Source organism: Rattus norvegicus, chromosome 9, assembly GCF_036323735.1.
Source record: "Rattus norvegicus strain BN/NHsdMcwi chromosome 9, GRCr8, whole genome shotgun sequence".
Taxonomy (NCBI): Eukaryota; Metazoa; Chordata; class Mammalia; order Rodentia; family Muridae; genus Rattus; species Rattus norvegicus.
In genome coordinates, this window is record NC_086027.1 from 52,407,665 (window position 1) to 52,425,479 (window position 17,815).

At 42.0% G+C, this 17,815-nt stretch overlaps 1 long non-coding RNA gene across 1 annotated transcript in view; it reads right to left on the reverse strand.

Moving 5' to 3' along the window:
- The window catches only part of Pantr1 (POU3F3 adjacent non-coding transcript 1), a 45,282-nt gene that overhangs the window by 17,162 nt on the left and 10,305 nt on the right, over positions 1-17,815 (reverse strand). The window contains exons 2-3 of the long non-coding RNA NR_132639.2: positions 1,206-1,367; positions 201-363 (exon numbers count right to left, since the gene is read on the reverse strand). This is a non-coding gene — a long non-coding RNA (POU3F3 adjacent non-coding transcript 1). The remainder of the gene's footprint in view (positions 1-200; positions 364-1,205; positions 1,368-17,815) is intronic.

Consider the following 17,815-nt stretch of genomic DNA (forward strand, 5'->3'; position numbering starts at 1 on the left):
TTCATAGTTCCACGAGTATAGAGGATAGAGGAGTTCAGTTCATGGGAAGTCATGTAGAGCCATGTGACAACACTCTTCCAGCAATGTCAGGACAGTTTGGGGGAGTTGAGGTTCAGACTTACAGCACTCGTTATAATAATAAAGAGAACACCTAGTGATATTTTGTGGATAAGGGGAGAATCATGGCACAGTTCACTTACATGTCTCTTTTTTCTTCTAGGCTCATTGTAACACAGAATGTCTACAGTCGTGTCCAAGTTAGGAGTGGCCATGTTGACTCAGGAAATTTGAGCAGAAGGGGCAGTTGTCATCAGTGGGCAGAATTATTGGGAGCCAGGATAATATTCACTGAGTTCCTTCTCCCTGTGGTGAAAGAAGCAGGTAAAGAAGGAGCTCCCATCACTCCAGATATCTAAATCTCAATGACAAGCCGACCTCTGTCTGATCCACAGTAGACTTAAAGAGAGAGTGAGAGAAAGTCATGATATATGAAGCCACTGAGATTTGGGTGGTAAACCACAGCTTTCCACATCTTAACAGACAGCAGTCACTTGTGGTCATAAAGAAAAGAAGAAATCTACACTTCTCCCTACAGTAAACAAAGACTCTGAGACTTTCATTCCTTTCCAAAGATCTAGTTCAGAGTGAAAGTTCCTACAAAATGAGAGGGGGTGGTATCACAACTGGTAGGGATGAAGAAAACCATTTTAACACACACACACACACACACACACACACACACACACACACACACCAGTAATTCTATCTGAATTTAGGGATCTCTTCTAGCTGTGCTTGACTTTAAACAATAAAGCATCATCTCCTCCCTATGAAGCAAGCAGACCCCCCTCGTCACTTCCAGAGCTGCCCATTTAAACACACACTGCTCAAAGTGTCAGCCACCTTTAACAGATTTTTTTTCCAGAAAACCAGATTGAAGCTAGTACTTTACAGTATGTGAATTGGAGCAGCAGATGAGAAAGTCCCATCTGGGCCTGACCTCCCATCCTCCCCACAAGCTCCATCCCCAACAGAGCTGAAGCTGGGTTTGAAAACCTTAGTGCATGCAAAGCACAGAGGCTCTTTGAAGACCTGGCCCGGCCTTATTTGTGAGTTGAAGACTTACTGAGTCTTGCCAAGAACAACAGGGAGGGGAGAAAAGAGATGGTTTTCTTTTTCTCTGAACTTGGAAAATAAGCACATACCTCCTGTTTTCTACAAGGCTGAATAGCTCCAATTTTCCACAATGGAGCTGACCTCTCAGTGGTCACTGCCTTCATCGGATCCATGTGGCTTCTTAATGATCATCGTCTTCCTTCCCAAATGAATCACATGATTGCCACGGCCAAAGGAAATGTCCCGGCTTCCTACAAAGAGGCATCAGGTCTTCAACAGTGTTCAGGGACATTGTCAAAAACACTATAAAGTGAATGGCGCGTATGTGCTTGGACACACTTTTCATTCCCAGCCTCTACCGTGTCTAGCTTGTACCTGAGCAAGAACGGAAAAAAAAACTTATATACCCAATACAAAATCCTGAAAGAAAGGAAGAAAAAAAACCTTTGAGTTGGGTTCTATTATGTCTGAGAATGCAGAGTGAAGTAGAGAATTCATTGGTTCACCCAGGGGCATATAAACAGCGGTGCTTGTAGAGCCTGAATTATCAACACAACATGCACACTCCTAGGCAGGTTTGATTTAAAAACCACAATGGCTGTAGAGCCATTATCCTGTTAGGTTTCATCCTACGACAGAATACCGAAGGTAAACAAGGGATTGACCATTCGTTTGACTCACATTCTCACAAGTTCCAGGCCAAAGTCAGAAACATCAGAGTGGAAGGACAGAACAGAACTCAAAGCTGTTTGGCTCATGATAGACAGGATGAGCCAGGCAGAGGTGGGACAAAAAGAAGAGAAGGAAGGAGGAGGAGGAAGAGGAAGAAGAAGAAAAAGAGGAGGAAGAGGAGAAGAGGAAGAGGGAAAGAGGAAGAGGAACAGAGGAAGAGGAGGAAGAGGAAGAAGATGAAGAGGAGAATAAGACGAAAGGGGGAAGAAGAGGAAGGGGAGGAAAAGAAGAAGGGGAGGAGAAGAAGAAGGGGGAGGTGTCAAAGACAAGATACATCTTTCAAGTATGCATCCCTATGACCTACTCCTTCCTACCTGGCCTCACCCATTAGTAGAACACTCAATATAGTGACTTCAGAGCTCTCACGATTCAATGACATTTCAGGAGACCACCAACTTGGGACTAAGTCTCCAACACAGACACATCCTGAAGTACACATTGCATGTGAGCCTCCACAGCCGTCAACGTAAGTGTTAAGAAGGAACCAAACTTTCTATCACTGTCGGCAGGGCAGAAATCTCCGCTGAGAGCCCCTGAACATGCGTTCGAGTTTGCCAAATAAAGTAGGATTTTAAGAAAGAAGGGGAGAAAGAAAAACAGTGTCTATGGCCGTGAGGAAGAGAAAGTCACCTGGGCAACCACAGACAAGTCTCTTATGATTGAATCCAATTGACAAGTTAACACAAACTGTATGAGAGGCATCGGTCCAGTGGTGTATGTAGGCTTGACTTTATCAGTAGCTTAGAATTTTCAAAATAAACCACCATGAAAAGAGCAAGATAGTACATCAATAAGAGCAAAGAGAACAGAAACAGAAGAAGGTCCTGGCTAACGATAGTCAAAAGATTTTCAAGGATATGGAGAGGGAAATAGACCATGAGGCACAGGCAGAAATTCCAGCAAAATCATGGAGAAGAAAGGAAACAAGGGTGGCGGGAAGAATAGTATCAGAAGAGTAGATTGCTTTTGAGGAGAGAGAAGTATTTGAGCAGTATATCAGCTATGTTTCTCCTCCTTCCTTAAAAGCACCACAAAAAGCAACCTATAAAAGGGAGGGTTGCTGGTCTGGGGTTTGAAGTTCAGGAAGGATCAATCTGTCACCATCACCACAGGCAAACATGGCAGCAGGCACCAGACATGGCAACAGGAACAGCGGAGAGTTCATATAGTGAACCACAAACAGGAAACAGAGAGAGCCAACTTGGAAAGGCAAAAGGCTTGTAAACCTCAAAGCTCAGCCCAAGTGACACATTTCCTTCAGCAAAGATCTATATCCTACATCTGCACAAACAACCAGCAAAGGGGGACCAGATATTCAAATGTCCAGACTATAGGTAACTTAGCATTCAAACCACCACCAAGGAGGAGGAAGAAATTGGGAGGTCTCTACCAATCCGAAATAATTCTGCACAAAGGAGTCGGTAGGTACTGACTACTTAGAAAATACACTGAAATGAACATCAGAGGCAAGGGAAGACTCAACACTGGCTGTATCATTTGAGCCAGTGCTGATAAACACATTAGCTCTTGTCAAAGCCCAGCAAAACTCAGAGAAAGGAAAGCCTTTTATTATTCAAAACACATGTAGATTGCTAAATAAATAAAAGGGGAGATTTTTTGTAAACCTCCAGATTTTTATTAAAGTCTTTCCATTTATTTCCCTACCCCTCACGGCTCACATTCATCTCAAATCCTTACAGAATATGTTCCCAATCTGTTCCATGACTTTGCAAAAGGCATGGGGGCCCTGCCTACATTTCTCCATGCTGTTCTTTGATTTTGACATAGCTGCTGGAACCCTGCAACTCTTGTCTCAAAATTTAGCCCTTCCGAATCTGTTTCCTGAGTTAACCCTCCCCCCACCATCTCACTAGAAGTTTTAGCTGAATGTATCAATAACTTTTAACAAAAATGGGCCGGCCATTTAAGCATAGGATACACAACGTACTTCTCTCAGAATTAAACAATGTGTGCCACTTCCTCATAGGAGTTAGACCACATGGCTGTTCTTCAGACTTGTACCTGCAATATAGACATTCCCTTCTATACTCCAAACCCATACATCCGAAAGTTTGAGAGATAATTTCATGTGCCACACCTTTTCCTGCAGTGAATTGCACCTCTGAAAAAGAACACTTCCCTGTCGACTGTACCAATCCTTGTCACTGACAAACTCTTGCTGGTTCATAGCAGCCCAGAAAGAGAAAATTTGCACCTTAAATAATATTGAGAACAACCAGTTTAAGGGAGGAAGGAAGGAAGGAAGGAAGGAAGGAAGGAAGGAAGGAAGGAAGGAAGGGACAAAATGCTGTTTTTATAGTTAGAATGATAACGTTTTCTAGCCCCAAAGTAGAAATACTGATAACCAAAACCGTCCTGGATCATCTGTGTGATGCTAGAGAAGAATCTAGAATTCTGATCTTCGGTTTTCATTGAATAAAACAGTGGTATGGCATCTATAGATAAACTGTTTCCTATTTTCTTCACATAACTGCTCAAGAATTCACATAAACGGTGAAACGCTTTTGTAAGACGTAAGAAAATACTCCCTGATATTTTCCCAGGCTCAGTGACCAAATTGAAGGATCTCCTTCCTCCTATGCGAGCCTATAAACCTCTCTGAGCTGGTGCTCCACACCTAAGTTCTGATCAGTAGTACCCCGCCCGAACAAGAAGAGGAAACAGTGTTTCAAAATCAGAACAATGAGAACAAGCATGGCGGCGGCAGCCAAAGGGCTGGGAAGCATTTCCCAAAACACCACACAAGCGCATCCGCCATCTCGTCGGTTTTCTCTCTTCCATGGTCTCTTTCGGACCATCTTCCACGTTGGCTGCAGATCAATGCTGAGGCGCTGCGAATGGCGCCCACTTCTGACTTACAGAGTACTTTCTCTATTCAGGTTCCTACATCTCTGTGCTACTTCCCACAAAGTCCTTATGATACTGAAGTGGTATTAACCAGACATATGCCTGTCTGCCAAGAGGCATGCTGGAGTCTGCAGCGGGCAGCACAGCCGTGTACCAGCTAGCACAAACGGATATCACTCTGCCTTCTTTGATGGCTTTATCAACAACAGACAGAGAGTTTTCAATATGGATTGTCCTAGGTAGAAAACGGAATACAAATCCCCGAACCACAATGCATCTGTAGGCTGGCCAGGAACTCAGCTAGGCCCTGGCAGGCTCCAAAGGAACAAAAGGAATCAGATCTCCCAACTGTGGGCAGTCATGTCAGATCTCCACCCGTGGAGACAAAATAGCATCAAAAATGGACAATATGTGAAATGTAAATAAAGAAATATATCTAATAAAAATTAAAAAGAGAAAAAATGGGCAATGTAGTCTCCACTCCTTTGAAAACTGACTAGCCTCATGCTGGAGAGATGGTTCAGCAGTTAGACATCCTCCTCCGGAGGCCCAGTGCTCAGCTGCCAGCACCAGGCCCTACTGCTCACAGCTACTTGTAGCTCTAGTTCCAGGGAATCCAGTGCCCTCTCCTGTTCTCCACATTCATGTGGCATTCTCACAGACGCACAGACACAGACACACACAGACACACTCACGCCCAATGTATATACAATACCTACGTATAAACAGAAAATAATAAAAATAGCTCTTTGCGGGGTGTGGTGGCTCGCGACTTTAATGGCGGCATTCCGGAGGCAGAGGAAGGTAGAGACATCTGTGAGTTTCAGGCTAGCTCAGTCTACACAGTAAGTTCCAGGCCCTGGGTCACAACATAACCAAATTGTCCAAATTGAAACCTTGCTGTGGGCTCAGAGTCCGGGTATCGTTCTATCAGAGAAGATAGTGCAGGGTGTCAACTAGCAAAGTGCTAAGAGGGAAAATTCTGGCAAGGTATGTTTCTGGTTTTGACATTGCTTCAGGAGGCAAGAAAAATCATAGCCATGGATGGTGGGGGTATATATAACATCTCTGTTCTGTTTCAGTCATTGCTTAAAATTTAGTGTTTAATTTTAGGGGAATGAGGGTGATGGGGATGAAAACCAGGACCTCACATACCTATACCAGGTAAGGACAATACCATTGACGTATGCCCATAGTCTGTATTACAATCCTGAAATCTATCTATCTATCTCTCTATCTATCTATCTATCCATCCATCTATCCATCCATCTATCCATCCATCCATCTATCCATCATCTAACTAGCTATCCTCTATCTATCATCTATTTATCTATGTCTGTGTGTGTATCTGTCTGTCTACCTATCCCTGTGACTGTCTGTCTTTCTGACAAATCATCTTCCAGAGAACCTGAACATTACCCGTTGTTACACTGAGGTTTGATCTCTCCAAAATGTAAAACAGAGGTTTAGTTAGGAAAAGACAAAGGGAAGGTTGGCAATTGGAGTGCAGAATGCATGTAAGTCTAATCCATTCACTCAGCCAAAACATGGATCTGACATACCACAAAGGCTCTAAAACAACCTAAGGGAATCTTTCAAGTGACCCTCTCAAGACTGCTGCACAATGGGGTCCCACTATCTCTGAAATCGGGTCTACATGACAACACAATAATTAAATGTGAGGTGAGAAGATTCCAGAGCCTTCTAGAAGTTGAAGTGGCACTGTGCCAAATATATAGAAATTCAGAAACAGCCTCTAGACTAAGGCTGTTCACGCCCACTGGAAGAACATTCTATGTGAGGAGAGTGGGTGCATCTAGCTGACCATGTCACCGAAGCCTGCAGAGGCATGAGCAGCTCTCTCGAAGGAATAACAAAACTCCCAGGCCACTTCTGTCATTCTCTGAGTGCCCCTCCGAGGAATGAGGAATTCTTTCTGACCTCTGAGGTTGAAATACCATGTGGAATCTTTCGGAATCTATCAAAAGCCTGGCATCTGTGCACAGCCCCAGAGCCTCTGAATTCAAAACAGGACCATTTCCTGGCCCAGAACTCCATCTTCAAATTCCTTAGGCTCAGAACTGATGGGAAAACAGATCCCCATGCGTTCTTCTGATTTGGAAATCATTCAGACTGACAACAGATAGGAAATTGACAAGGAGATTTCAAATCTTCCATTTATGTCGTCCTTATTTGTTCTATGCGGTAGAGAACATAACACCCTTAACCTTGATTCCTCACTTCTTCCAGCTGAAAACGGAACCCGCAACGTGAGTTAAAGTGCGTGTGAGAGCTGGAGGGGAGGGGGCTGTCACGCTTGCTGCGCCACATGGGCACTGTAGAGGAGTTGTACAATTTTAGATATCTTCTCTCCCAAACACGTCTCTACAGTGACTGTACACTATTCAACTGAATGACATCACCTGCGCTCCACATGGAACCTTCCCAGGAACAGCCCAAGAAGGAATGCAAATGCCCAAGCTGGAAAGGACACCTGAGGTCATCAAACTATCTTTTCTTTACATAAAGGAGGCTCACAGAGAGTAGGCAGGGCTTACCTACTCCTTACAAAAGCCAATTCCTGAGGTTTTCTAGAATTAAAGTTTTTCCACTAGTAAAGAACCTCTCCTAGCTACTGACAGAAGTAAAGCATTCTCTGCAAAAGAATAAATCACATACATGCACACACATACACACACTCAAACACTCACACACATACTCACATACACATACATACACACTCACACACATACACACATACACACTCACAGACACACATACACACACACTAAAACACTCACACACACACTCACATACACATACACACACTCACACATACACACACACTAAAACACTCACACACACACTCACATACACATACACACACTCACACACATACACACTCACAGACACACATACACACACTCACACACACATACACATACACACACTCACATACACATACATACACACTCACACACACACTCACACACATACTCACACACATACACACTCACAGACACACATACACACACTCACACACATACACATACACACACACTCACACACATACACACTCACATACACACACACTCACACACACATACACATACACACACACTCACACACATACACACTCACACACACTTGTATGCATGCACTCAATTGTGTATCAACTCAGGGGTTTCTCTGAGCCCCTATACCTCATCTCTTAATGCTTAACAGATGCATGACCCCCAAGTTAAGAAATTCTGCCCCAGAGTAAGCAGCTTTTCTTTTTCAAAACTTACCAACTCTGTAATATACTCTAGTCCTAATTGTGTGATCTATAAAATTCTGAGGGAAAGCAATTCCAGCAACTCAAAAAGATGATTTAATCCCTAATCAATATTTCCATATTTTTAACATGTGTCAAGGAAAAGAAAATGCAGGAGAAATTGAAACCTACACATATTTCGCTAGTGATTTCACATATGGACCTGGAATATCTTTTCTCCTAATATGGAAATGGCTTAGCAGTATTTAAATGACTCCTTATTCCAAGTCATATAAATATGCACCAGATGTATCTTTTGTAAATGTTATGTTTTTCAAGTTCTCAGCATTTGCAAGTAGTTGAAAGCTATGTCAAGCATGCTTTAATGGGGCATAAAAGTGTATTGTATTCAAAGAGATAGCAGGGCTTTGTAATAGGGAGAAATACAAATGTTGTCGATGGATACATTTCCACTTATTGATTTATGCTACACAGCAAAATCGTCTGGATTCTTTACCCACAAGTTCCCTACCAGTTAAAATCTAACCACATATAAAAAGAGCCATGCCTACATTAATGGGTTCTCTAGATGACAGAAAATTACAAACACAATATCAGCTCCACTCCACACCTAGATTTAATGGATAAGAAAAGCTGAACCCAGAAAGTGTTACACTGAGGCGACCACAGCCTAAGCCACTGTGAGAGAAAGTGTAGGAACCCATAGTCCCTGAATATAAGGAGCTTCCCCCCTCGCTCTTTACTGTAGCTGCCTCTGATCTGCACAATGAAACAAACAAAAACAGAAGTAAAGCATGTATCACGTATTCATTTTCTGAAACAAGTGTGATCTCTGTTTTCCAAACTATCGAAGTGTCTTATGGGAATTAAGTGCTGGAAGTAAAATGTCAGTGGTCAGCATTAATGATTTTCAAAGAATTTTGTAACTCTTTCTCTGTTACAAAATTTATCTGACTAAAAATGAGCTTTTGCATTGAGACTAAGCAAGGGTCCAGTAAACTCTTCTCTGAACATTTTTGATTTTATATATATACATCAAAGTAGTTAAGAAATGTTTTCATGTCCCACAGCAGCCACCTTGAAAACACTTTGGGTTTTCGTCCTTTTGTAAATAATAGTTACGAAGAATGATGACTCGCTGTAAAAGTTATTTTTTCTTTTTGTTAAGGAAAGAGCAAGTCCTATATTCCACGAGGCTCGAGCATCTCTAGAGAGAACAAGGCACTTCTCTGCCACATTTCAACAGCTACAAACTCTCACCCACTTCATTTCTTCACCGTACACTGCCTCGAATTCTTCTTGGAGAAATAATATTTAAATGATGGACCAAGTAGTGAACCGTCATTCTCTGAAATCCAAGTAACTTTTCACTTTGATCTTAACAAATACATTTTGCCCTTCTGAGCCCAGTGACAGCAGTGAAAGTCTCATGTAAAGCAAAGTTACCATTGAAGTTTTCACATACTGCATATCCCTGTCACCATGAGTGGAGGACACTTGTTTCCAAACCTGCACATGTGTCCTCTCCAGCTCCAGGTGAAAATACAGATTTTCTTTTTTCTAGCAGCAGCCCATAGTCCATATTCCCTCTAGAGAGGGACTGTAGGCAAGGCTGGCTCAGAGTCCACCCTCCATGGATACTGGGTGGATCTGAAACACTGTCACTGCCTCCCAGGCAGTGTCATGACTCCTAGGATGCCTGGACAGTGCTCCTTTGTGTAATAGGTGCTCACTATTCAAACTGGTGTTCAATGCAGTGCCATCGGCAAGCCCCGGTGACCCCCCACAACAGGGTCAAAGCTCCTGTACCAGTAGCCAATGTCCTGGGTAGGGGTGTTGCTTTCCATCAGTAAGTGGCTTTCTTTCTCAGGGTTTGGGGAAACACAGAAGCCAAAACTGTTCTGACTAGGCAGTAAACACAAGAGAGTATAGATACAACCATGCACTTGCAAAGATGCTTAGCTTAACCTACCGTGCTTCATGTAAATGCAGTATCCACAGAAGAACTGTGCCAAGTTAATTAGGGAGCCCATCTTCTGCCCTCATTTTCCCAAAGGGCTGGAGTACAGAGAAAATGAACTATGAAGGTCTGTGAGACCTTAGGAACATTTGCCACCTTTGTTCTGATACAAAATGAGCTGAGGAGACTGAACCCACCAAATGTCACAGAACCATCTCATAAAGTAACACAGAGGTATCCTGAAGGGGCAGTGTCCGGAGAGCTCCAAGATGCCAGGATGGACAGAGAATGGAGGCATCCAAGCCCCACCCACATACACAGAAATTTGGAAAATAGTAAACCATCGTCATAGAAAGACATTGTCTTTAGCAGGCAAGATACAACTTCAAAACCATGGTGTCCCCATAACATGACCTTGCCGGGTGGTGTATCCCTCTGTCCTTCAGCTGATGCCTCTATCAATCCCCAAACAGAGTCCACACGGAGGAGAGTCTGAGAAGAGGGATACATACAAGGTTTAAACTTCCGTATCTGATTCGTTAGAAGTTCTTAGCAAAATAGTCTAACATTATTAACGCCACCATCCATATTGGCTTTATGGTGATGGAAATTCTTGGAGTCACCCTGCTCACAAAAGAGAGGAATTTATCCAGAAGAATTCAACTGTTCTTGTCTCCCCTAAAAGGAATTGATCAAAGAATGCTCAGTCCTGGTGGGTTAAGGTGCCCTCCATTCCATGCAGAGAAATTCAGCATGCAAAAGAAGGGGAGAGAAAGGGAACGGGATCCAGATAAAGACCCACACAACTGCCTTCTGCCACATGGCTTTGGCATGTGCTCATGGGCATGGTAATCTGACCCCCTTGGCAAAACGCAGATGGAGGGTAAGAAGGGCAATTCTAGACAGAGCCAAGTGAAGATTCCCCTATGTTGAAAGATCCTGCGGCTGCCCTCTCTCTGTTCATTGTGAAAACAATGGCCTTAGCTTGTTTTCGATTCCCAGCAGGCACAAAAGGAAAATCCTATCCAATTTAAAGTGATGCTAAAGAGACATCTATTGGGAAAAGGAGTTTAAACTGAAAAATCTCACATCCAGCTGGTTGCTATTCCTCCCACCAAGTGCTCTCCCTAAGAACGCTCTCATGCTAAAATTGATAGCTGACAATAGTCAGCGAAGAGGTTGGTCTTCACAGCATCTCCTACCAAGCCCACCACAGCCAGTCCTTGCCTTGCCTGAATTGACCCAAAGGCAACGTCCTGAGATACCAAGTCAATGTTTCCCCAAGGTCTGCCACTCAGAACTGTACCACCTTTAAAACATAAGGCTCAGGTGAGGATTTAGGAAGAGAAAACAAACCATAACCAGTGGTTAACGCACTGATCCTTCACAGGGAAAAATGTATACAAAACTTACTTCGATGCCTACAAAAATCGATTTGGCTGTTACCCAGTGTCATTAAACTGCAAGCAAAAAGTCAGTTCTTGATACACCTGGTCCTGGGTTGATGTCCAAGGCTCGGAGTACAGAGCTGATATACAGGCCAGACCCTCTGAAGAGACATCTATGAGGCTAAGTCAAACTGCAGCTACTCCCAACCCTCACAAGAGTCAGAAAAGCCTGGTGGAAAGCGTTTAGTAAAATGTGGAGCTTTGAGTGTCCTGGGGGAGGAGAAAAGAGTCAGTCTGGTCACTTTTTCCCTGAGGGATTTCTTAGTTGATGCATCTTCCTTCCTGTTCACAGTTGATTTTACTCGAAGAACTCTCATCACGTAGGGCCTGGGAATTTCACGAATGAGACTCTTGCTACCATATAGCACAATGTCTGCTGCTGTCTGTAGCTCTCCAACGCCAGGAGTGGGCAGCAGCATTATTTTCAAGATGGATTTTTGTTAATAATAAAGAGGGGTCTTGAAAAAAATCACAGCACAATGGTTTTTAATGTTTGAGTTTGAGCTTTCCTTTCTTCCCTTCCTTCCTTCTTCTTTCTTTCTTCCCTTCTTTCTTCCTTTCTTTAAGGCTAAGGCTAAAGGCAGCTGATAGTGGCCAGTCCTGATTGGCCAACATCTGTTTCTTTACAGGGACCTTACTTGCCAAGTAGCTGGACAGCCATACCCATTTGGTATTCATGGGAAGTGCTTGCCGAACAATAATGACAATAATTGCCTCTCATTCTTGTGTTTACAACACTGCCAAAGTATCATTAGGGCCTTATTTATAGATAATAATGCTTATTAATCACAAGTATTTGAATTTTGGAATGTATTAGATTAATATTCTTTTGTACCTCAGTTCTGTACTAATGCTGTGAAAGACATTTACTGAATGCAACTCATTGGGAATGCTTATTTTGAGCTGAAAAATAATGTGTGTAATTTGCAGGTGAAAGATAAAGAAATTACATGGCTACCTCACCACAGAGACCAACAGCCAATGGGCAGAATCCGGCCCTACCTCTCAAATGAGAAGGAAAGAAAGCAAAGTAAATATGCCTTCCTTTTATTAATTTGTATTTATTTATTTTTTGTAAATACTTAGACGAAGACATCCCTGACAATATGTGCGTCATTCTGTTACCTTAAACCTTCCGCGGATGGCGCACTTTAGGAAAAGGGTCTGGGATGAGGAACAGCGTTTCTTCCATAATAACTTCATAGTGCATACAATTTTAAAACTCAAAGGGGGAAATGAGGTGGCTAATAAAGACCTACTTGTTACATGATCCCCCCTTATTTACTAATCCCTTTCTATATGTTTAATTTCTCTGCAGGCACATAGGTAATCTGGTAAGTATTTTTCTATGCTTATGTGTAACCAAAAATAAGAGTCATTAAAAATTTCAAAGGAGTATTGCCTTTTTTTCCCCCTGGGTTAACACAAGGCCCGTTAGCATAATAAAAATAACTTTATAAATAAACAGACAGTATTACCGGTTCATGATCCACACAGCTCCTCTTTCCTGAAACTGTAACAAAAATAAAATAAAATAAAATAAATGAAATCTGCTGGGTTTTCTTCTCCCCTAGCACACAGTTTTATTAACGCTCGCAGTGTGTGTAGCTGAACAGTATTCAGCGTGTTTAATTAGGGGCCTGCAAAGCAGAGGGACAGGATTTGCCAGTAATTTTTCAGAATGAAAGCAAAGTTTATCAACAGAAAGTCCAGGTGCTCTTTCCTTTAACGATATCCTCAACTAGATACCATTTTAAAAAAAGAAACTGCCTGTAATTAATGTCTACTAATGTTCTTTAGTCAAACCCGTATCGGTTCAACACCATGCTACCCTACTGACTACATTAAACGGTCTCCAGCCCATTGCCACCCACAATAATTAACCTTGTCCTTTCTCCTGCTCTCAACTTTGTCCTCTGGATAGAGTAAGGGGGCTGCACCTTTAAATCCACCAAAGAAAACTGCCCCTGCAAGGAAAGCTCAGAAGGCTTATTGAGCAACTAAATGTCTCCAAGTCGGATCATCCAAGAAGACTAAGACCTTAACTCATTACATGTAAGACACTAACATAATTCACGGCTTAATATAAATGACCTTTGTGTTCCCAGTTGGGCCCTTTACATGACTCTCTGAGTCAAAGTAGGAAGGTGACCAGTTACCTAACAATTCAGTGGGTATCCATGGTAAAGTCCGGTAAGCCGGGCCCCTCAACTCCCTTTATGTAAACATGGGGTGAATGTCCAGACACAATGATGTCAGTTCTGTACAGGGGCGTATGTCTGTCTCTGCCGACATTGCTAGAAAGAAGAATCCCGAGATGGCTGACAGACTTATTCCAAATCTTCCAAATCTACTTAGAATAGCTAATTTAGATTGTTCAATTTTCACTATTTCTTTTCAGTAGCAAAGAGGAAGGGTAGGCAGAAATACCTGAATTCTGTGAATAATTAACTCAATTCTCCAATTTATTCTCCTTCTTCAGACATGGCCTGATCATGTATTAAAAGATGCTGTTCCTTGGATGAGGAAAAAAAGTAGACTCTGAGAGGCCACAGATAACTGATGGTCTACCATTGTTTTGGAAGGATGGAGGTTGAGTCCTCATACCTCCCCAGGTTTCTCAGAGCCCCTACTCTATATCTTACCCAGCTACTTAGAGTCTTGGCATGGAGCAGAGTAGACAGCTATAGAAGAGAAAATGGGGAGGGAGGGAGGGAGGAAGGGAGGGAGGGAGGGAGGGAAGAGAGAAGGAGAGATTAGTCTATGAATTTAAGTTTAAATTTGAAGGCATTGAGAAGATATTTCTTTATTAAAAAATGGTTTGACAGAATAACTTATATTCCACCAACACCCTGCAGTTTTCTACGAGCCTAGTTGGATATAAAACTTGAGATCTGTCAACATTTTATAGTTACCCTGATTTAATAAGCATTTTTTCCTTCATTTCTTTTAACTGCCAATTTTTTTAATGAAATGGAATCTTGGTGCCTACATTCTGGGGGTTTCTTATTTGCTACATTATAGTTCTGTCTGTTTTTAGACCATGAATGCCAAAGCCTTTATTCTTACAAATCTCTCTACATGTGTAATTTGAGCTTGCCTAACTATTTCTTTACCCACTTCATTAATTAAATTGACAGAAAAGGTTATTTTCCCATGTCGTGGTGAATGAGTCTTCAGATGAATTTTTGAATGAACATTTCACTGTCTTAAGTTAGTACATATCCCTGTGTCCTTAGATTACACCACAGCAGCAGACAGAAAATTTTATCAAAAAAAAAAAATTAGGCAACTCATCTTAAACTTCCGACTACAGAAATTTTTTTACTTCTTCTCGATCTTTGTTTTTATTTTTTTTTAATTTTTGAATTGTGTTGTGGCCATCATTTTAATGTTGGACTTTTAAAGGTATTAAGAAAATAACACTGAAAAACTATAAAGTTAAACCAATTTTTATTTCACACATTTGTCACTGATATTTGGAGGCCCCTGATGAACCGTAAACTTTTAAGCACTGTTCAAAATAAACAGCAATGAACTGTATTGCGGAATCAGTGTCATTATGGATGTGTACACTTTCCAAGGCAGATGTACTTTTACGTAGGCTCGAAAAGTCAAGATTATCTTATGGTAGCTGCGTAAGTGAAATTCATGAAAAAGTTCCTGATCATGGTCTTCAGGAAGCTTCAAAAACTTTATCAATTTCATTTGTTCAACTAGAACCGATACCTCTTGAAAGAGAAAAGTCAGGTCCTACATTTCTTTACATTTGGTTAACACAAACGAGCATTTGGACTCCTGCCAACAACTGTCAATTTATTCATTTTGACGGTAATCTTTAACAGCAACAACAACGAAAAGAAGCTTCCAAAAACTCAAGATTCAAGATATTACTTAAAAGAACCAGGTACGTAGCATGACACCCCATCCATGCAAACCATTTCAAAGGCAAATACATGCTTCAAACTTGCTTCTCTAACTGTGTTTGCCTACAGATCACCTTTTAATGCACAGAGAGGCCCATAACAATAAATGCCTTTAAAATGAGGAAAATAAAATAAAATTGATGCTTTTTTCCCCCAGTGTATTAGGATCTAACTTTTGGTCTAAGAAAATAGCATTTAATCTATGGGGGGGAAAGAACAAAGGTTACAATGCTTCAGATAGAATATTTATATTTCAAATGTGAGTTTTCGAAGTATGTTGTCATTTTTCTTTTACACGAAACACATTATTTAAGTACATGACTCTTTTAAAGGGGCTGTGCTTAGAACGGTACTAAGAATCTCCTCTTTTCTGGGGTGTCAGCTACCAAAAGCCCAGTCCTCGTTTGAAAGGAAATTTTGAACTGTTTCAGTATCATGCACTCAGTTCCTCCTTCTCTGAGTTGCTACTGTTTAACGCATTGTTAATCATAGAACTTCAGAATACTGCACATGGGCACGTTCTATGCAAATATATTCAGTTGGGGTATGTATATATTTTGTTATGTTCTGTACATAAACATCTACCCTTGTGCATATGTATATTTACATCATGTGTAAATACGCAGAGTATATTACCAAACTGTACTATACTTAAGAGGAGGAGGAGCTTCGAAGGAGTGCCAAGCAATATTTTAGTTAACTGTTAACTGCGTACTTTTTTTTTTAATGGAAGTCATTAAATTGCATTTTGGGTTTTGTTTTTCACAGTCCCAAAGGTGGGTGTTGACAGACATGATTATTTCCTGTTTTCCAAAAGGCCAGTTTTAAAATATTATGTTAACATCTGCTTTAAATAATTAAAAGTGGAACGGTCCCCCTTTGCACCTACCTTCTCCTAGGAAAGCCTGTGGGCACAGGTCCTGATAAATAATTCAAGGAAAAACTTAACTTTGATTTCACCAACAAAAGCTCATCCACCGAAACACTAGCATCCCACGGTTACCATGCTTTGTTAAAATGTGGCTGCCTCCAAATTATCTCATGAAAAGGACTGACTGACATTGTATCAAGATGCTGGCTGAGGATGGCCTCTTAAGTTAGGTTAGTGTCTGTTCCAGTAAGTCAGAGGCTTTCTCCAGGACAGGAATGTCTCAAAGAACTGTGTAGCATCGTCTAACATTATGAGGTCTAAGAAATATGTGTATACCATATTTACTCATGACGTAAATATACAAGGGCACAAGCATACATGTTTATGCATGTAACAAGGTCTATCCACAACCCCACTGGATACATTTACATAGAATGTGCCCATGTACAATGGACCAAACTTCTGTGGCTAACAGCAGCAGCAGCTCAAGAACGGAAGAAAGGGAATCTTACTCATACTGAAAAATACCAAAGATAGTTCTGAATGATTAGAAATCATCGAGGCAAATGTACAGTAGAGGGGAAGTGTAAGCAAGCATCAGGAGGTTTTCTCTCTATGATCTTCAGAAATCTAGTGTTATAAAAAAGCACTTAGGTTCACAGCCCAGAGGAGAAGAAAACCTTTCATGTGTTTATAAATATCCTGTCCGGTCTCCCCTTGAGAAGTGAACAAACTGGACTGGACACAGGAGAGGGGAAAAGTTCCTGGTTAATGATTTAAGAGAGAGGAATTTATTTTGTCCCAACTTTCCTTCAACTAGTCCACCTTTTTCTCGTGGAGAGATAATTGACAGCCCCTATTTTGTATGAAATTATGGAAATCGCAGCCTAGAAGAATAGGAAGTCATTATTTCACAACTGAAAAGAGGTAGGTGTCTTTACTTCCTCCTAAAATTTCCCATTACTGGAAAGGAGCCAGGAAGTTGAAACGGTGCAAGACAGACCACGATTGTAGGCTGAAGCCCTCCTCCCTATTCCTCCAAAAAAACAAAAACAAAAAACCTTTTAGTCACAGTCCTTAAGACCAAAGCAAGAGAAAACCACTACCCTAAACTCCCTGAAACGCAGCTTCTGAGTGCGTGGGCCTTAGGCTAAAGCAAAACCAAGCCGTCTGATGATGCTGCCTGTTAGCTAGTATTGTCCCTTTAGGCTTTACTTTGGCTCACGTGGAGCCGGCTGTCCATAATAGCCCTGGACCATGAGGTACCACAAGGAAGATCTCTGGGGATCTGCAGAGATGACCTAACCAAAAGAGAGAGGGACGCACAGTGGATAGAGAACAAGCCTGGGGCAGACAGAGGACTCTAAGCTCTGCACTATAGGTACCCACACAGGAGGAAAACAACTAGCATTGAGCATCCTGCTGCCCCTCCTGTCCTGCCTTTCCAAGCCCTGCCCTGCCCCGCGCTGTCCTGCGCGCGCGCCTCACTCACACGCACACGCCTTAGCACACGCACACACGCGCTCACGCACACTATTCCCAATGGTGTCTCTGGCCAGACCGTGGGGCGACGTCCCCCTTTAAGGGCGACGGCCCTGCCCTTCCTGGCGCAGCCCC